The following is a 21715-nucleotide window of genomic DNA, read 5'->3' on the forward strand; positions in this document are numbered from 1 at the left end:
GGGGAGAATTTACAACATTTTAGCACCATTTTTGAGTGAATTGGAGAATTTCAGATTTTTGCTGAAGTTGTGACCCCGGGGCTTAGAAATTTTTTTTTTCACAGGTTAAGTTGTCGAGGGTTGATTTCTTGGCCTATGATAAAAAGCCTTCTGTTTCCACCGCCAAACCTTTCAGTGGAGAATTTGCAACAGTTTAGCACCATTTTTGAGTGAATTGGAGAATTTCAGATTTTTGCTGAAGTTGTGACCCCGGGGCTTAGAAATTTTTTTTTTCACAGGTTAAGTTGTCGAGGGCTGATTTCTTGGCTTATGATAAAAAGCCTTCTGTTTCCACCGCCAAACCTTTCAGGGGAGAATTTGCAACAGTTTAGCACCATCTCTGAGTGAATTGGAGAATTTCAGATTTTTGCTGAAATTGTGACCTCGGGGCTTAGAATTTTGTTTTTCACAGGTTAAGTTGTCAAGGGTTGATTTCTTGGCCTATGATAAAAAGCCTTCTGTTTCGTCCGCCAAACCTTTCAGGGGAGTATTTGCAAAACTTTGGCACCATCTTTGAGTGAATTGGAGAATTTCAGATTTTTGCTGAAGTTGTGACCCCGGGGCTTAGAATTTTTTTTTCCCACAGGTTAAGTTGTCGAGGGCTGATTTCATGTCCTATGATAAAAAGCCTTCTGTTTCCACCGCCAAACCTTTCAGGGGAGAATTTGCAAGACGTTGGCACCATCTTTGAGTGAATTGGAGAATTTCAGATTTTTGCTGAAGTTGTGACCTCGGGGCTTTGAATTTTTTTTTCCACAAGTTAAGTCGTCGAGGGCTGATTTCATGTCCTATGATAAAAAGCCTTCTGTTTCCACCGCCAAACCTTTCAGGGGAGAATTTACAACAGTTTAGCACCATTTTTGAGTGAATTGGAGAATTTCAGATTTTTGCTGAAATTGTGACCCCGGCGCTTAGAATTTTTTTTTTCACAGGTTAAGTTGTCGAGGGTTGATTTCTTGGCCTATGATAAAAAGCCTTCTGTTTCCACCGCCAAACCTTTCAGGCGAGAATTTACAACAGTTTAGCACCATCTTTGAGTGAATTGGAGAATTTCAGATTTTTGCTGAAGTTGTGACCCCGGGGCTTAGAAATTTTTTTTTTCACAGGTTAAGTTGTCGAGGGTTGATTCCTTGGCCTATGATAAAAAGCCTTCTGTTTCCACCGCCAAACCTTTCAGGGGAGAATTTGCAACAGTTCAGCACCATTTTTGAGTGAATTGGAGAATTTCAGATTTTTGCTGAAGTTGTGACCCCGGGGCTTAGAAATTTTTTTTTTCACAGGTTAAGTTGTCGATGGCTGATTTCTTGGCCTATGATAAAAAGCCTTCTGTTTCCACCGCCAAACCTTTCAGGGGAGTATTTGCGAAACTTTGACACCATCTTTGAGTGAATTGGAGAATTTCAGATTTTTGCTGACGTTGTGACCCCGGGGCTTAGAAATATTTTTTTCCACAGGTTAAGTTGTCGAGGGCTGATTTCATGTCCTATGATAAAAAGCCGTCTGTTTCCACCGCCAAACCTTTCCGGGAAGAATTTGCAACACGTTGGCACCATCTTTGAGTGAATTGGAGAATTTCAGATTTTTGCTGAAATTGTGACCACGGGGCTTAGAATTTTTTTTTTCACAGGTTAAGTTGTTGAGGGCTGATTTCTTGGCCTATGATAAAAAGCCTTCTGTTTCCACCGCCAAACCTTTCAGGGGAGAATTTACAACAGTTTAGCACAATTTTTGAGTGAATTGGAGAATTTCAGATTTTTGCTGAAGTTGTGACCCCGGGGCTAGGAAATTTTTTTTTCACAGGTTAAATAGTCGAGGGCTGATTTCTTGGCCTATGATAAAAAGCCTTCTGTTTCCACCGCCAAACCTTTCAGGGGAGAATTTACAACAGTTTAGCACCATTTTTGAGTTAATTGGAGAATTTCAGATTTTTGCTGAAATTGTGACCCTGGGGCTTAGAATTTTTTTTTTTCACAGGTTAAGTTGTTGAGGGTTGATTTCTTGGCCTATGATAAAAAGCCTTCTGTTTCCACCGCCGAACCTTTCAGGGGAGTATTTGCAAAACTTTGGCACCATTTTTGAGTGAATTGGAGAATTTCAGTTTTTTCCTGAAATTGTGACCCCGGGGCTTAGAATTTTTTTTTTCACAGGTTAAGTTGTCGAGGGTTGATTACTTGGCCTATGATAAAAAGCCTTCTGTTTCCACCGCCAAACCTTTCAGGGAAGTATTTGCAAAACTTTTGCACCAACTTTGAGTGAATTGGAGAATTTCAGATTTTTGCTGAAATTGTTACCCCGGGGCTTAGAAATTTTTTTTTTCACAGGTTAAGTTGTCGAGGGCTGATTTCTTGGCCTATGATAAAAAGCCTTCTGTTTCGACCGCCAAACCTTTCAGGGGAGAATTTGCAACACGTTGGCCCCATCTTTGAGTGAATTGGAGAATTTCAGATTTTTGCTGAAGTTGTGACCCCTGGGCTTAGAAATTTTTTTTTTCACAGGTTAAGTTGTTGAGGGTTGATTTCTTGGCCTATGATAAAAAGCCTTCTGTTTCCACCGCCAAACCTTTCAGGGGAGAATTTGCAACAGTTTAGCACCATTTTTGAGTGAATTGGAGAATTTCAGATTTTTGCTGAAATTGTGACCCCGGGGCTTAGAATTTTTTTTTTTTTCACAGGTTATGTCTTCTAAGTCTGATTTCATGTCCTATGATAAATAGCCTTCTGTTTCCACCGCCAAACCTTTCAGGGGAGTATTTGCAAAACTTTTGCACCAACTTTGAGTGAATTGGAGAATTTCAGATTTTTGCTGAAATTGTGACCCCGGGGCTTAGAAATTTGTTTTTTCACAGGTTAAGTTGTCGAGGGCTGATTTCATGTCCTATGATAAAAAGCCTTCTGTTTCGACCGCCAAACCTTTCAGGGGAGAATTTGCAACACGTTGGCACCATCTTTGAGTGAATTGGAGAATTTCAGATTTTTGCTGAAGTTGTGACCCCGGGGCTTAGAAATTTTTTTTCCCCACAGGTTAAGTTGTTGAGGGTTGATTTCTTGGCCTATGATAAAAAGCCTTCTGTTTCCACCGCCAAACCTTTCAGGGGAGAATTTGCAACAGTTTAGCACCATTTTTGAGTGAATTGGAGAATTTCAGATTTTTGCTGAAATTGTGACCCCGGGGCTTAGAATTTTTTTGTTCACAGGTTAAGTTGTCGAGGGCTGATTTCATGACCTATGATAAAAAGCCTTCTGTTTCCACCGCCAAACCTTTTAGGGGTGAATTTGCAACAGTTTAGCACCATTTTTGAGTGAATTGGAGAATTTCAGATTTTAGCTGAAGTTGTGACCCCGGGGCTTTTTTTCACAGGTTAAGTTGTCGAGGGTTGATTTCTTGGCCTATGATAAAAAGCCTTCTGTTTCCACCGCCAAACCTTTCAGGGGAGTATTTGGAAAACTTTTGCACCATCTTTGAGTGAATTGGAGAATTTCAGATTTTTGCTGAAATTGTGACCCAGGGGTTTAGAATTTTTTTTATTCACAGGTTAAGTTGTCGAGGGCTGATTTCATGACCTATGATAAAAAGCCTTCTGTTTCGACCGCCAAATCTTTCAGGGGAGAATTTGCAATAGTTTAGCACCATTTTTGAGTGAATTGGAGAATTTCAAATTTTTGCTGAAGTTGTGATCCCGGGGCTTAGAAATTTTTTTCCCCACAGGTTAAGTTGTCGAGGGCTGATTTCATGACCTATGATAAAAAGCCGTCTGTTTCCACCGCCAAACCTTTCCGGGAAGAATTTGCAACACGTTCGCACCATCTTTGAGTGAATTGGAGAATTTCAGATTTTTGCTGAAGTTGTGACCCCGGGGCTTAGAATTTTTTTTTTTCACACGTTACGTCTTCGAAGGCTGATTTCATGTCCTATGATAAAAAGCCTTCTGTTTCCACCACCAAACCTTTCAGGGGAGAATTTGCAAGACGTTGGCACCATCTTTGAGTGAATTGGAGAATTTCAGATTTTTGCTGAAGTTGTGACCCCGGGGCTTTGAATTTTTTTTTTCACAAGTTAAGTCGTCGAGGGCTGATTTCATGTCCTATGATAAAAAGCCTTCTGTTTCCACCGCCAAACCTTTCAGGGGAGAATTTACAACAGTTTAGCACCATTTTTGAGTGAATGGGAGAATTTCAGATTTTTGCTGAAATTGTGACCCCGGGGCTTAGAATTTTTTTTTTCACAGGTTAAGTTGTCGAGGGTTGATTTCTTGGCCTATGATAAGAAGCCTTCTGTTTCCACCGCCAAACCTTTCAGGGGAGTATTTGCAAAACTTTGGCACCATCTTTGAGTGAATTGGAGAATTTCAGATTTTTGCTGAACTTGTGACCCCGGGGCTTAGAAATTTTTTTTTCCACATGTTACGTCTTCGAAGGCTGATTTCATGTCCTATGATAAAAAGCCTTCTGTTTCCACCGCCAAACCTTTCAGGGGAGAATTTGCAAGACGTTGGCACCATCTTTGAGTGAATTGGAGAATTTCAGATTTTTGCTGAAGTTGTGACCCCGGGGCTTAGAAATTTTTTTTTCACAGGTTAAGTTGTCGAGGGTTGATTTCTTGGCCTATGATAAAAAGCCTTCTGTTTCCACCGCCAAACCTTTCAGTGGAGAATTTGCAACAGTTTAGCACCATTTTTGAGTGAATTGGAGAATTTCAGATTTTTGCTGAAGTTGTGACCCCGGGGCTTAGAAATTTTTTTTTTCACAGGTTAAGTTGTCGAGGGCTGATTTCTTGGCCTATCATAAAAAGCCTTCTGTTTCCACCGCCAAACCTTTCAGGGGAGTATTTGCAAAACTTTGGCACCATCTTTGAGTGAATTGGAGAATTTCAGATTTTTGCTGACGTTGTGACCCCGGGGCTTAGAAATTTTTTTTTCCACAGGTTAAGTTGTCGAGGGCTGATTTCATGTCCTATGATAAAAAGCCGTCTGTTTCCACCGCCAAACCTTTCAGGGGAGAATTTGCAAGACGTTGGCACCATCTTTGAGTGAATTGAAGAATTTCAGATTTTTGCTGAAGTTGTGACCCCGGGGCTTTGAATTTTTTTTTTCACAAGTTAAGTCGTCGAGGGCTGATTTCATGTCCTATGATAAAAAGCCTTCTGTTTCCACCGCCAAACCTTTCAGGGGAGAATTTACAACAGTTTAGCACCATTTTTGAGTGAATTGGAGAATTTCAGATTTTTGCTGAAGTTGTGACCCCGGGGCTTAGAAATTTTTTTTTTCACAGGTTAAGTTGTCGAGGGTTGATTTCTTGGCCTATGATAAAAAGCCTTCTGTTTCCACCGCCAAACCTTTCAGTGGAGAATTTGCAACAGTTTAGCACCATTTTTGAGTGAATTGGAGAATTTCAGATTTTTGCTGAAGTTGTGACCCCGGGGCTTAGAAATTTTTTTTTTCACAGGTTAAGTTGTCGAGGGTTGATTTCTTGGCCTATGATAAGAAGCCTTCTGTTTCCACCGCCAAACCTTTCAGGGGAGAATATACAACAGTTTAGCACCATTTTTGAGTGAATTGGAGAATTTCAGATTTTTGCTGAACTTGTGACCCCGGGGCTTAGAAATTTTTTTTTTCACACGTTACGTCTTCGAAGGCTGATTTCATGTCCTATGATAAAAAGCCTTCTGTTTCCACCGCCAAACCTTTCAGGGGAGAATTTGCAAGACGTTGGCACCATCTTTGAGTGAATTGGAGAATTTCAGATTTTTGCTGAAGTTGTGACCCCGGGGCTTTGAATTTTTTTTTTCACAAGTTAAGTCGTCGAGGGCTGATTTCATGTCCTATGATAAAAAGCCTTCTGTTTCCACCGCCAAACCTTTCAGGGGAGAATTTACAACAGTTTAGCACCATTTTTGAGTGAATTGGAGAATTTCAGATTTTTGCTGAAGTTGTGACCCCGGGGCTTAGAGATTTTTTCCCCCACAGGTTAAGTTGTCGAGGGTTGATTTCTTGGCCTATGATAAAAAGCCTTCTGTTTCCACCGCCAAACTTTTCAGGGGAGTATTTGCAAAACTTTGGCACCATCTTTGAGTGAATTGGAGAATTTCAGATTTTTGCTAAAATTGTGACCCCGGGGCTTAGAAATTTTTTTTTCACAGGTTAAGTTGTTGAGAGCTGATTTCATGTCCTATCATAAAAAGCCTTCTGTTTCCACCGCCAAACCTTTCAGGGGAGTATTTGCAACACGTTGGCACCATCTTTGAGTGAATTGGAGAATTTCAGATTTTTGCTGAAGTTGTGACCCCGGGGCTTAGAAATTTTTTTTTTCACAGGTTAAGTTGTCGAGGGCTGATTTCATGTCCTATGATAAAAAGCCGTCTGTTTCCACCACCAAAGCTTTCCGGGAAGAATTTGCAACAGTTTAGCACCATTTTTGAGTGAATTGGAGAATTTCAGATTTTTGCTGAAGTTGTGACCCCGGGGCTTTGAATTTTTTTTTTCACAGGTTAAGTTGTCGAGGGCTGATTTCATGTCCTATGATAAAAAGCCTTCTGTTTCCACCGCCAAACCTTTCAGGGGAGTATTTGCAAAACTTTGGCACCATCTTTGAGTGAATTGGAGAATTTCAGATTTTTGCTGACGTTGTGACCCCGGGGCTTAGAAATTTTTTTTCCCACAGGTTAAGTTGTCGAGGGCTGATTTCATGTCCTATGATAAAAAGCCTTCTGTTTCCACCGCCAAACCTTTCAGGGGAGAATTTACAACAGTTTAGCACCATTTTTGAGTGAATTGGAGAATTTCAGATTTTTGCTGAACTTGTGACCCCGGGGCTTAGAAATTTTTTTTTTCACACGTTACGTCTTCGAAGGCTGATTTCATGTCCTATGATAAAAAGCCTTCTGTTTCCACCGCCAAACCTTTCAGGGGAGAATTTGCAAGACGTTGGCACCATCTTTGAGTGAATTGGAGAATTTCAGATTTTTGCTGAAGTTGTGACCCCGGGGCTTTGAATTTTTTTTTTCACAAGTTAAGTCGTCGAGGGCTGATTTCATGTCCTATGATAAAAAGCCTTCTGTTTCCACCGCCAAACCTTTCAGGGGAGAATTTACAACAGTTTAGCACCATTTTTGAGTGAATTGGAGAATTTCAGATTTTTGCTGAAGTTGTGACCCCGGGGTTAGAATTTTTTTTTTTCACAGGTTAAGTTGTCGAGGGCTGATTTCATGTCCTATGATAAAAAGCAGTCTGTTTCCACCGCCAAACCTTTCCGGGAAGAATTTGCAACACGTTGGCACTATCTTTGAGTGAATTGGAGAATTTCAGATTTTTGCTGAAATTGTGACCACGGGGCTTATAATTTTTTTTTTCACAGGTTAAGTTGTCGAGGACTGATTTCTTGGCCTATGATAAAAAGCCTTCTGTTTCCACCGCCAAACCTTTCAGGGGAGAATTTGCAACAGTTTAGCACCATTTTTGAGTGAATTGGAGAATTTCAGATTTTTGCTGAACTTGTGACCCCGGGGCTTAGAAATTTTTTTTTTTCATAGGTTAAGTTGTCGAGGGCTGATTTCATGTTCTATGATAAAAAGCCTTCTGTTTCCACCGCCAAACCTTTCAGGGGAGAATTTGCAACAGTTTAGCACCATTTTTGAGTGAATTGGAGAATTTCAGATTTTTGCTGACGTTGTGACCCCGGCGCTTAGAATTTTTTTTTTCACAGGTTAAGTTGTCGAGGGTTGATTCCTTGGCCTATGATAAAAAGCCTTCTGTTTCCACGGCCAAACCTTTCAGGGGAGAATTTACAACAGTTTAGCACCATTTTTGAGTGAATTTGAGAATTTCAGATTTTTGCTGAAATTGTGACCCCGGCGATTAGAATTTTTTTTTCACAGGTTAAGTTGTTGAGGGTTGATTCCTTGGCCTATGATAAAAAGCCTTCTGTTTCCACCGCCAAACCTTTCAGGCGAGAATTTACAACAGTTTAGCACCATCTTTGAGTGAATTGGAGAATTTCAGATTTTTGCTGAAGTTGTGACCCCGGGGCTTAGAAATTTTTTTTTTCACAGGTTAAGTTGTCGAGGGTTGATTTCTTGGCCTATGATAAAAAGCCTTCTGTTTCCACCCCCAAACCTTTCAGGGGAGAATTTGCAACAGTTTAGCACCATTTTTGAGTGAATTGGAGAATTTCAGATTTTTGCTGAAGTTGTGACTCCGGGGCTTAGAAATTTTTTTTTTCACAGGTTAAGTTGTCGAGGGCTGATTTCTTGGCCTATGATAAAAAGCCTTCTGTTTCCACCGCCAAACCTTTCAGGGGAGTATTTGCAAAACTTTGGCACCATCTTTGAGTGAATTGGAGAATTTCAGATTTTTGCTGAACTTGTGACCCCGAGGCTTTGAATTTTTTTTTTCACAAGTAAAGTCATCGAGGGCTGATTTCATGTCCTATGATAAAAAGCCTTCTGTTTCCACCGCCAAACCTTTCAGGGGAGAATTTACAACAGTTTAGCACCATTTTTGAGTGAATTGGAGAATTTCAGATTTTTGCTGAAGTTGTGACCCCGGGGCTTAGAAATTTTTTTTTCCAATGGTTAAGTTGTCGAGGGCTGATTTCTTGGCCTATGATAAAAAGCCTTCTGTTTCCACCGCCAAACCTTTCAGGGGAGTATTTGCAAAACTTTGGCACCATCTTTGAGTGAATTGGAGAATTTCAGATTTTTGCTGAAGTTGTGACCCCGGGGCTTAGAAATTTTTTTCCCCACAGGTTAAGTTGTCGAGGGCTGATTTCATGTCCTATGATAAAAAGCCGTCTGTTTCCACCGCAAAACCTTTCCGGGAAGAATTTGCAACACGTTGGCACCATCTTTGAGTGAATTGGAGAATTTCAGATTTTTGCTGAAGTTGTGACCCCGGGGCTTAGAATTTTTTTTTTTCACAGGTTAAGTTGTCGAGGGCTGATTTCTTGGCCTATGATAAAAAGCCTTCTGTTTCCACCGCCAAACCTTTCAGGGGAGAATTTGCAACAGTTTAGCACCATTTTTGAGTGAATTGGAGAATTTCAGATTTTTGCTGAAATTGTGACACCGGGGCTTAGAATTTTTTTTCCCCACAGGTTAAGTTGTCGAGGGCTGATTTCATGTCCTATGATAGAAAGCCTTCTGTTTCCACCGCCAAACCTTTCAGGGGAGAATTTGCAACAGTTTAGCACCATTTTTGAGTGAATTGGAGAATTTCAGATTTTTGCTGAAATTGTGACCCCGGGGCCTAGAAATTTTTTTTTCACAAGTTAAGTTGTCGAGGGCTGATTTCATGTCCTATTATAAAAGCCTTCTGTTTCCACCGCCAAACCTTTCAGGGGAGAATTTACAACAGTTTAGCACTATTTTTAAGTGAATTGGAGAATTTCAGATTTTTGCTGAAGTTGTGACCCCGGGGCTTAGAATTTTTTTTTTTCACAGGTTAAGTTGTCGAGGGTTGATTTCTTAGCCTATGATAAAAAGCCTTCTGTTTCCACCGCCAAACCTTTCAGGGGAGTATTTGCAAAACTTTTGCACCAACTTTGAGTGTATTGGAGAATTTCAGATTTTTGCTGAAGTTGTGACCCCGGGGCTTAGACATTTTTTTTTTCACAGGTTAAGTTGTCGAGGGTTGATTTCTTGGCCTATGATAAAAAGCCTTTTGTTTCCAACGCCAAAGCTTTCAGGGGAGAATTTACAACAGTTTAGCACCATCTTTGAGTGAATTGGAGAATTTCAGATTTTTGCTGACGTTGTGACCCCGGGGCTTAGAATTTTTTTTTTTCCACAGGTTAAGTTGTCGAGGGCTGATTTCATGTCCTATGATAAGAAGCCGTCTGTTTCCACCGCCAAACCTTTCCGGGAAGAATTTGCAACACGTTGGCACCATCTTTGAGTGAATTGGAGAATTTCAGATTTTTGCTGAAATTGTGACCACGGGGCTTAGAATTTTTTTTTTTCCACAGGTTAAGTTGTCGAGGGCTGATTTCTTGGCCTATGATAAAAAGCCTTCTGTTTCCACCGCCAAACCTTTCAGGGGAGAATTTGCAACAGTTTAGCACCATTTTTGAGTGAATTGGAGAATTTCAGATTTTTGCTGAAATTGTGACACCGGGGCTTAGAATTTTTTTCCCCCACAGGTTAAGTTGTCGAGGGCTGATTTCATGTCCTATGATAAAAAGCCTTCTGTTTCCACCGCCAAACCTTTCAGGGGAGAATTTGCAACAGTTTAGCACCATTTTTGAGTGAATTGGAGAATTTCAGATTTTTGCTGAAATTGTGACCCCGGGCCTAGAAATTTTTTTTTCACAAGTTAAGTTGTCGAGGGCTGATTTCATGTCCTATTATAAAAGCCTTCTGTTTCCACCGCCAAACCTTTCAGGAGAGAATTTACAACAGTTTAGCACTATTTTTAAGTGAATTGGAGAATTTCAGATTTTTGCTGAAGTTGTGACCCCGGGGCTTAGAATTTTTTTTTTTCACAGGTTAAGTTGTCGAGGGTTGATTTCTTAGCCTATGATAAAAAGCCTTCTGTTTCCACCGCCAAACCTTTCAGGGGAGTATTTGCAAAACTTTTGCACCAACTTTGAGTGTATTGGAGAATTTCAGATTTTTGCTGAAGTTGTGACCCCGGGGCTTAGAATTTTTTTTTTCACAGGTTAAGTTGTCGAGGGTTGATTTCTTGGCCTATGATAAAAAGCCTTTTGTTTCCAACGCCAAAGCTTTCAGGGGAGAATTTACAACAGTTTAGCACCATCTTTGAGTGAATTGGAGAATTTCAGATTTTTGCTGACGTTGTGACCCCGGCACTTAGAATTTTTTTCCCCACAGGTTAAGTTGTCGAGGGCTGATTTCATGTCCTATGATAAAAAGCCTTCTGTTTCCACCGCCAAACCTTTCAGGGGAGTATTTGCAAAACTTTGGCACCATCTTTGAGTGAATTGGAGAATTTCAGATTTTTGCTGAAGTTGTGACCCCGGGGCTTAGAAATTTTTTTTTCACAGGTTATGTCTTCGAAGTCTGATTTCATGTCCTATGATAAAAAGCCTTCTGTTTCCACGGCCAAACCTTTCAGCGGAGTATTTGCAAAACTTTGGCACCATCTTTGAGTGAATTGGAGAATTTCAGATTTTTGCTGAAGTTGTGACCCCGGGGCTTAGAAATTTTTTTTTTCACAGGTTAAGTTGTCGAGGGCTGATTTCTTGGCCTATGATAAAAAGCCTTCTGTTTCCACCGCCAAACCTTTCAGGGGAGAATTTGCAACAGTTTAGCACCATTTTTGAGTGAATTGGAGAACTTCAGATTTTTGCTGAAATTGTGACCTCGGGGGTTAGAATTCTTTTTTTCCCATAGGTTAAGTTGTCGAGGGCTGATTTCATGTCCTATGATAAAAAGCCTTCTGTTTCCACTGCCAAACCTTTCAGGGGAGAATTTAAAACAGTTTAGCACCATTTTTGAGTGAATTGGAGAATTTCAGATTTTTTCTGACGTTGTGACCCCGGCACTTAGAATTTTTTTTCCCCACAGGTTAAGTTGTCGAGGGCTGATTTCATGTCCTATGATAATAAGCCGTCTATTTCCACCACCAAAGCTTTCCGGGAAGAATTTGCAACAGTTTAGCACCATTTTTGAGTGAATTGGAGAATTTCAGATTTTTGCTGAAATTGTGACCCCGGGGCTTAGAATTTTTTTCCCCCACAGGTTAAGTTGTCGAGGGTTGATTTCATGTCCTATGATAAAAAGCCTTCTGTTTCCACCGCCAAACCTTTCAGGGGATAATTTACAACAGTTTAGCACCATTTTTGAGTGAATTGGAGAATTTCAGATTTTTGCTGAAGTTGTGACCCCGGGGCTTAGAAATTTTTTTTTTCACAGGTAAGTTGTCGAGGGCTGATTTCTTGGCCTATGATAAAAAGCCTTCTGTTTCCACCGCCAAACCTTTCAGGGGAGTATTTGCAAAACTTTGGCACCATCTTTGAGTGAATTGGAGAATTTCAGATTTTTGCTGAAGTTGTGACCCCGGGGCTTAGAAATTTTTTTCCCCACAGGTTAAGTTGTCGAGGGCTGATTTCATGTCCTATGATAAAAAGCCGTCTGTTTCCACCGCAAAACCTTTCCGGGAAGAATTTGCAACACGTTGGCACCATCTTTGAGTGAATTGGAGAATTTCAGATTTTTGCTGAAGTTGTGACCCCGGGGCTTAGAATTTTTTTTTCCCCACAGGTTAAGTTGTTGAGGGTTGATTTCTTGGCCTATGATAAAAAGCCTTCTGTTTCCACCGCCAAACCTTTCAGGGGAGAATTTACAACAGTTTAGCACCATTTTTGAGTGAATTTGAGAATTTCAGATTTTTGCTGAAATTGTGACCCCGGCGCTTAGAATTTTTTTTTTTCCACAGGTTAAGTTGTCGAGGGCTGATTTCATGTCCTATGATAAAAAGCCGTCTGTTTCCACCGCCAAACCTTTCCGGGAAGAATTTGCAACACGTTGGCACCATCTTTGAGTGAATTGGAGAATTTCAGATTTTTGCTGAAATTGTGACCACGGGGCTTAGAATTTTTTTTTTTCACAGGTTAAGTTGTCGAGGGCTGATTTCTTGGCCTATGATAAAAAGCCTTCTGTTTCCACCGCCAAACCTTTCAGGGGAGAATTTGCAACAGTTTAGCACCATTTTTGAGTGAATTGGAGAATTTCAGATTTTTGCTGAAATTGTGACCCCGGGGCTTAGAATTTTTTTTCCCCACAGGTTAAGTTGTCGAGGGCTGATTTCATGTCCTATGATAGAAAGCCTTCTGTTTCCACCGCCAAACCTTTCAGGGGAGAATTTGCAACAGTTTAGCACCATTTTTGAGTGAATTGGAGAATTTCAGATTTTTGCTGAAATTGTGACCCCGGGGCCTAGAAATTTTTTTTTCACAAGTTAAGTTGTCGAGGGCTGATTTCATGTCCTATTATAAAAGCCTTCTGTTTCCACCGCCAAACCTTTCAGGGGAGAATTTACAACAGTTTAGCACTATTTTTAAGTGAATTGGAGAATTTCAGATTTTTGCTGAAGTTGTGACCCCGGGGCTTAGAATTTTTTTTTTTCACAGGTTAAGTTGTCGAGGGTTGATTTCTTAGCCTATGATAAAAAGCCTTCTGTTTCCACCGCCAAACCTTTCAGGGGAGTATTTGCAAAACTTTTGCACCAACTTTGAGTGTATTGGAGAATTTCAGATTTTTGCTGAAGTTGTGACCCCGGGGCTTAGAAATTTTTTTTTTCACAGGTTAAGTTGTCGAGGGTTGATTTCTTGGCCTATGATAAAAAGCCTTTTGTTTCCAACGCCAAAGCTTTCAGGGGAGAATTTACAACAGTTTAGCACCATCTTTGAGTGAATTGGAGAATTTCAGATTTTTGCTGACGTTGTGACCCCGGGGCTTAGAATTTTTTTTTTTCCACAGGTTAAGTTGTCGAGGGCTGATTTCATGTCCTATGATAAGAAGCCGTCTGTTTCCACCGCCAAACCTTTCCGGGAAGAATTTGCAACACGTTGGCACCATCTTTGAGTGAATTGGAGAATTTCAGATTTTTGCTGAAATTGTGACCACGGGGCTTAGAATTTTTTTTTTTCCACAGGTTAAGTTGTCGAGGGCTGATTTCTTGGCCTATGATAAAAAGCCTTCTGTTTCCACCGCCAAACCTTTCAGGGGAGAATTTGCAACAGTTTAGCACCATTTTTGAGTGAATTGGAGAATTTCAGATTTTTGCTGAAATTGTGACACCGGGGCTTAGAATTTTTTTCCCCCACAGGTTAAGTTGTCGAGGGCTGATTTCATGTCCTATGATAAAAAGCCTTCTGTTTCCACCGCCAAACCTTTCAGGGGAGAATTTGCAACAGTTTAGCACCATTTTTGAGTGAATTGGAGAATTTCAGATTTTTGCTGAAATTGTGACCCCGGGCCTAGAAATTTTTTTTTCACAAGTTAAGTTGTCGAGGGCTGATTTCATGTCCTATTATAAAAGCCTTCTGTTTCCACCGCCAAACCTTTCAGGGGAGAATTTACAACAGTTTAGCACTATTTTTAAGTGAATTGGAGAATTTCAGATTTTTGCTGAAGTTGTGACCCCGGGGCTTAGAATTTTTTTTTTTCACAGGTTAAGTTGTCGAGGGTTGATTTCTTAGCCTATGATAAAAAGCCTTCTGTTTCCACCGCCAAACCTTTCAGGGGAGTATTTGCAAAACTTTTGCACCAACTTTGAGTGTATTGGAGAATTTCAGATTTTTGCTGAAGTTGTGACCCCGGGGCTTAGAATTTTTTTTTTCACAGGTTAAGTTGTCGAGGGTTGATTTCTTGGCCTATGATAAAAAGCCTTTTGTTTCCAACGCCAAAGCTTTCAGGGGAGAATTTACAACAGTTTAGCACCATCTTTGAGTGAATTGGAGAATTTCAGATTTTTGCTGACGTTGTGACCCCGGCACTTAGAATTTTTTTTCCCCACAGGTTAAGTTGTCGAGGGCTGATTTCATGTCCTATGATAAAAAGCCTTCTGTTTCCACCGCCAAACCTTTCAGGGGAGTATTTGCAAAACTTTGGCACCATCTTTGAGTGAATTGGAGAATTTCAGATTTTTGCTGAAGTTGTGACCCCGGGGCTTAGAAATTTTTTTTTCACAGGTTATGTCTTCGAAGTCTGATTTCATGTCCTATGATAAAAAGCCTTCTGTTTCCACGGCCAAACCTTTCAGCGGAGTATTTGCAAAACTTTGGCACCATCTTTGAGTGAATTGGAGAATTTCAGATTTTTGCTGAAGTTGTGACCCCGGGGCTTAGAAATTTTTTTTTTCACAGGTTAAGTTGTCGAGGGCTGATTTCTTGGCCTATGATAAAAAGCCTTCTGTTTCCACCGCCAAACCTTTCAGGGGAGAATTTGCAACAGTTTAGCACCATTTTTGAGTGAATTGGAGAACTTCAGATTTTTGCTGAAATTGTGACCTCGGGGGTTAGAATTCTTTTTTTCCCATAGGTTAAGTTGTCGAGGGCTGATTTCATGTCCTATGATAAAAAGCCTTCTGTTTCCACTGCCAAACCTATCAGGGGAGAATTTAAAACAGTTTAGCACCATTTTTGAGTGAATTGGAGAATTTCAGATTTTTGCTGACGTTGTGACCCCGGCACTTAGAATTTTTTTTCCCCACAGGTTAAGTTGTCGAGGGCTGATTTCATGTCCTATGATAATAAGCCGTCTATTTCCACCACCAAAGCTTTCCGGGAAGAATTTGCAACAGTTTAGCACCATTTTTGAGTGAATTGGAGAATTTCAGATTTTTGCTGAAATTGTGACCCCGGGGCTTAGAATTTTTTTTCCCCACAGGTTAAGTTGTCGAGGGTTGATTTCATGTCCTATGATAAAAAGCCTTCTGTTTCCACCGCCAAACCTTTCAGGGGAGAATTTACAACAGTTTAGCACCATTCTTGAGTGAATTGGAGAATTTCAGATTTTTGCTGAAGTTGTGACCCCGGGGCTTAGAAATTTTTTTTTTCACAGGTTAAGTTGTCGAGGGCTGATTTCATGTCCTATGATAAAAAGCCTTCTCTTTCCACCACCAAACCTTTCAGAGGAAAATTTACAACAGTTTAGCACCATTTTTGAGTGAATTGGAGAATTTCAGATTTTTGCTGAAATTGTGACTCCGGGGCTTAGAATTTTTTTTTTTCACATGTTAAGTTGTTGAGGGCTGATTTCATGTCCTATCATAAAAAGCCTTCTGTTTCCACCGCCAAACCTTTCAGGGGAGTATTTTCAACACGTTGGCACCATTTTTGAGTGAATTGGAGAATTTCAGATTTTTGCTGAAGTTGTGACCCCGGGGCTTAGAAATTTTTTTTTTCACAGGTTAAGCTGTCGAGGGCTGATTTCATGTCCTATGATAAAAAGCCGTCTGTTTCCACCACCAAAGCTTTCCGGGAAGAATTTGCAACTGTTTAGCACCATTTTTGAGTGAATTGGAGAATTTCAGATTTTTGCTGAAATTGTGACCCCGGGGCTTAGAATTTTTTTTTGGTCACAGGTTAAGTTGTCGAGGGCTGATTTCATGTCCTATCATAAAAAGCCTTCTGTTTCCACCGCCAAACCTTTCAGGGGAGTATTTGCAACACGTTGGCACCATCTTTGAGTGAATTGGAGAATTTCAGATTTTTGCTGAAGTTGTGACCCCGGGGCTTAGAAATTTTTTTTTCACAGGTTAAGTTGTCGAGGGCTGATTTCATGTCCTATGATAAAAAGCCTTCTGTTTCCACCGCCAAACCTTTCAGGGGAGTATTTACAACAGTTTAGCACCATTCTTGAGTGAATTGGAGAATTTCAGATTTTTGCTGAAGTTGTGACCCCGGGGCTTAGAAATTTTTTTTTTCACAGGTTAAGTTGTCGAGGGCTGATTTCATGTCCTATGATAAAAAGCCTTCTCTTTCCACCACCAAACCTTTCAGAGGAAAATTTACAACAGTTTAGCACCATTTTTGAGTGAATTGGAGAATTTCAGATTTTTGCTGAAATTGTGACTCCGGGGCTTAGAATTTTTTTTTTTCACATGTTAAGTTGTTGAGGGCTGATTTCATGTCCTATCATAAAAAGCCTTCTGTTTCCACCGCCAAACCTTTCAGGGGAGTATTTTCAACACGTTGGCACCATTTTTGAGTGAATTGGAGAATTTCAGATTTTTGCTGAAGTTGTGACCCCGGGGCTTAGAAATTTTTTTTTTCACAGGTTAAGCTGTCGAGGGCTGATTTCATGTCCTATGATAAAAAGCCGTCTGTTTCCACCACCAAAGCTTTCCGGGAAGAATTTGCAACTGTTTAGCACCATTTTTGAGTGAATTGGAGAATTTCAGATTTTTGCTGAAATTGTGACCCCGGGGCTTAGAATTTTTTTTTGGTCACAGGTTAAGTTGTCGAGGGCTGATTTCATGTCCTATCATAAAAAGCCTTCTGTTTCCACCGCCAAACCTTTCAGGGGAGTATTTGCAACACGTTGGCACCATCTTTGAGTGAATTGGAGAATTTCAGATTTTTGCTGAAGTTGTGACCCCGGGGCTTAGAAATTTTTTTTTCACAGGTTAAGTTGTCGAGGGCTGATTTCATGTCCTATGATAAAAAGCCTTCTGTTTCCACCGCCAAACCTTTCAGGGGAGTATTTGCAAAACTTTGGCACCATCTTTGAGTGAATTGGAGAATTTCAGATTTTTGCTGAACTTGTGACCCCGAGGCTTTGAATTTTTTTTTTCACAAGTAAAGTCATCGAGGGCTGATTTCATGTCCTATGATAAAAAGCCTTCTGTTTCCACCGCCAAACCTTTCAGGGGAGAATTTACAACAGTTTAGCACCATTTTTGAGTGAATTGGAGAATTTCAGATTTTTGCTGAAGTTGTGACCCCGGGGCTTAGAAATTTTTTTTTTACAGGTTAAGTTGTCGAGGGTTGATTTCTTGGCCTATGATAAAAAGCCTTCTATTTCCACCGCCAAACCTTTCAGGGGAGAATTTGCAACAGTTTAGCACCATTTTTGAGTGAATTGGAGAATTTCAGATTTTTGCTGAAGTTGTGACCCCGGGGCTTAGAAATTTTTTTTTCCAAAGGTTAAGTTGTCGAGGGCTGATTTCTTGGCCTATGATAAAAAGCCTTCTGTTTCCACCGCCAAACCTTTCAGGGGAGTATTTGCAAAACTTTGGCACCATCTTTGAGTGAATTGGAGAATTTCAGATTTTTGCTGACGTTGTGACCCCGGGGCTTAGAAATTTTTTTTCCCACAGGTTAAGTTGTCGAGGGCTGATTTCATGTCCTATGATAAAAAGCCGTCTGTTTCCACCGCCAAACCTTTCCGGGAAGAATTTGCAACACGTTGGCACCATCTTTGAGTGAATTGGAGAATTTCAGATTTTTGCTGAAGTTGTGACCCCGGGGCTTAGAAATTTTTTTTCCCCACAGGTTAAGTTGTTGAGGGTTGATTTCTTGGCCTATGATAAAAAGCCTTCTGTTTCCACCGCCAAACCTTTCAGGGGAGAATTTACAACAGTTTAGCACCATTTTTGAGTGAATTTGAGAATTTCAGATTTTTGCTGAAATTGTGACCCCGGCGCTTAGAATTTTTTTTTTCACAGGTTAAGTTGTCGAGGGTTGATTCCTTGGCCTATGATAAAAAGCCTTCTGTTTCCACCGCCAAACCTTTCAGGCGAGAATTTACAACAGTTTAGCACCATCTTTGAGTGAATTGGAGAATTTCAGATTTTTGCTGAAGTTGTGACCCCGGGGCTTAGAAATTTTTTTTTTCACAGGTTAAGTTGTCGAGGGTTGATTTCTTGGCCTATGATAAAAAGCCTTCCGTTTCCACCGCCCAACCTTTCAGGAGAGAATTTGCAACAGTTTAGCACCATTTTTGAGTGAATTGGAGAATTTCAGATTTTTGCTGAAGTTGTGACTCCGGGGCTTAGAAATTTTTTTTTTCACAGGTTAAGTTGTCGAGGGCTGATTTCTTGGCCTATGATAAAAAGCCTTCTGTTTCCACCGCCAAACCTTTCAGGGGAGAATTTGCAACAGTTTAGCACCATTTTTGAGTGAATTGGAGAATTTCAGATTTTTGCTGAACTTGTGACCCCGGGGCTTAGAAATTTTTTTTTTCACACGTTACGTCTTCGAAGGCTGATTTCATGTCCTATGATAAAAAGCCTTCTGTTTCCACCGCCAAACCTTTCCGGGAAGAATTTGCAACACGTTGGCACCATCTTTGAGTGAATTGGAGAATTTCAGATTTTTGCTGAAGTTGTGACCCCGGGGCTTAGAATTTTTTTTTTTCCACAGGTTAAGTTGTCGAGGGCTGATTTCATGTCCTATGATAAAAAGCCGTCTGTTTCCACCGCCAAACCTTTCCGGGAAGAATTTGCAACACGTTGGCACCATCTTTGAGTGAATTGGAGAATTTCAGATTTTTGCTGAAATTGTGACCACGGGGCTTAGAATTTTTTTTTTTCACAGGTTAAGTTGTCGAGGGCTGATTTCTTGGCCTATGATAAAAAGCCTTCTGTTTCCACCGCCAAACCTTTCAGGGGAGAATTTGCAACAGTTTAGCACCATTTTTGAGTGAATTGGAGAATTTCAGATTTTTGCTGAAATTGTGACACCGGGGCTTAGAATTTTTTTTCCCCACAGGTTAAGTTGTCGAGGGCTGATTTCATGTCCTATGATAAAAAGCCTTCTGTTTCCACCGCCAAACCTTTCAGGGGAGAATTTGCAACAGTTTAGCACCATTTTTGAGTGAATTGGAGAATTTCAGATTTTTGCTGAAATTGTGACCCCGGGCCTAGAAATTTTTTTTTCACAAGTTAAGTTGTCGAGGGCTGATTTCATGTCCTATTATAAAAGCCTTCTGTTTCCACCGCCAAACCTTTCAGGGGAGAATTTACAACAGTTTAGCACTATTTTTAAGTGAATTGGAGAATTTCAGATTTTTGCTGAAGTTGTGACCCCGGGGCTTAGAATTTTTTTTTTCACAGGTTAAGTTGTCGAGGGTTGATTTCTTAGCCTATGATAAAAAGCCTTCTGTTTCCACCGCCAAACCTTTCAGGGGAGTATTTGCAAAACTTTTGCACCAACTTTGAGTGTATTGGAGAATTTCAGATTTTTGCTGAAGTTGTGACCCCGGGGCTTAGAATTTTTTTTTTCACAGGTTAAGTTGTCGAGGGTTGATTTCTTGGCCTATGATAAAAAGCCTTTTGTTTCCAACGCCAAAGCTTTCAGGGGAGAATTTACAACAGTTTAGCACCATCTTTGAGTGAATTGGAGAATTTCAGATTTTTGCTGACGTTGTGACCCCGGCACTTAGAATTTTTTTCCCCACAGGTTAAGTTGTCGAGGGCTGATTTCATGTCCTATGATAAAAAGCCTTCTGTTTCCACCGCCAAACCTTTCAGGGGAGTATTTGCAAAACTTTGGCACCATCTTTGAGTGAATTGGAGAATTTCAGATTTTTGCTGAAGTTGTGACCCCGGGGCTTAGAAATTTTTTTTTCACAGGTTATGTCTTCGAAGTCTGATTTCATGTCCTATGATAAAAAGCCTTCTGTTTCCACGGCCAAACCTTTCAGCGGAGTATTTGAAAAACTTTGGCACCATCTTTGAGTGAATTGGAGAATTTCAGATTTTTGCTGAAGTTGTGACCCCGGGGCTTAGAAATTTTTTTTTTCACAGGTTAAGTTGTCGAGGGCTGATTTCTTGGCCTATGATAAAAAGCCTTCTGTTTCCACTGCCAAACCTTTCAGGGGAGAATTTAAAACAGTTTAGCACCATTTTTGAGTGAATTGGAGAATTTCAGATTTTTGCTGAAGTTGTGACCCCGGGGCTTAGAAATTTTTTTTTTCACAGGTTAAGTTGTCGAGGGCTGATTTCATGTCCTATGATAATAAGCCGTCTATTTCCACCACCAAAGCTTTCCGGGAAGAATTTGCAACAGTTTAGCACCATTTTTGAGTGAATTGGAGAATTTCAGATTTTTGCTGAAATTGTGACCCCGGGGCTTAGAATTTTTTTCCCCCACAGGTTAAGTTGTCGAGGGTTGATTTCATGTCCTATGATAAAAAGCCTTCTGTTTCCACCGCCAAACCTTTCAGGGGAGAATTTACAACAGTTTAGCACCATTCTTGAGTGAATTGGAGAATTTCAGATTTTTGCTGAAGTTGTGACCCCGGGGCTTAGAAATTTTTTTTTCACAGGTTAAGTTGTCGAGGGCTGATTTCATGTCCTATGATAAAAAGCCTTCTCTTTCCACCACCAAACCTTTCAGAGGAAAATTTACAACAGTTTAGCACCATTTTTGAGTGAATTGGAGAATTTCAGATTTTTGCTGAAATTGTGACTCCGGGGCTTAGAATTTTTTTTTTTCACATGTTAAGTTGTCGAGGGCTGATTTCATGTCCTATCATAAAAAGCCTTCTGTTTCCACCGCCAAACCTTTCAGGGGAGTATTTGCAACACGTTGGCACCATCTTTGAGTGAATTGGAGAATTTCAGATTTTTGCTGAAGTTGTGGCCCCGGGGCTTAGAAATTTTTTTTTCACAGGTTAAGTTGTCGAGGGCTGATTTCATGTCCTATGATAAAAAGCCGTCTGTTTCCACCACCAAAGCTTTCCGGGAAGAATTTGCAACAGTTTAGCACCATTTTTGAGTGAATTGGAGAATTTCAGATTTTTGCTGAAATTGTGACCCCGGGGCTTAGAATTTTTTTTCCCCACAGGTTAAGTTGTCGAGGGCTGATTTCATGTCCTATGATAAAAAGCCTTCTGTTTCCACCGCCAAACCTTTCAGGGGAGTATTTGCAAAACTTTGGCACCATTTGTGAGTGAATTGGAGAATTTCAGATTTTTGCTGAAATTGTGACCCCAGGGCTTAGAATTTGTTTTTTTCACAGGTTAAGTTGTCGAGGGTTGATTTCTTGGCCTATGATAAAAAGCCTTCTGTTTCCACTGACAAACCTTTCCGGGAAGAATTTGCAAGAGTTTAGCACCATTTTTGAGTGAATTGGAGAATTTCAGATTTTTGCTCAAATTGTGACCCCGGGGCTTAGAAATTTTTTCCCCCACAAGTTAAGTTGTCGAGGGCTGATTTCATGTCCTATGATAAAAAGCCTTCTGTTTCCACCGCCAAACCTTTCAGGGGAGTATT

The sequence above is a fragment of the Podarcis vaucheri genome, assembly GCF_965113315.1.
Source record: "Podarcis vaucheri genome assembly, chromosome: 5".
Taxonomy (NCBI): Eukaryota; Metazoa; Chordata; class Lepidosauria; order Squamata; family Lacertidae; genus Podarcis; species Podarcis vaucheri.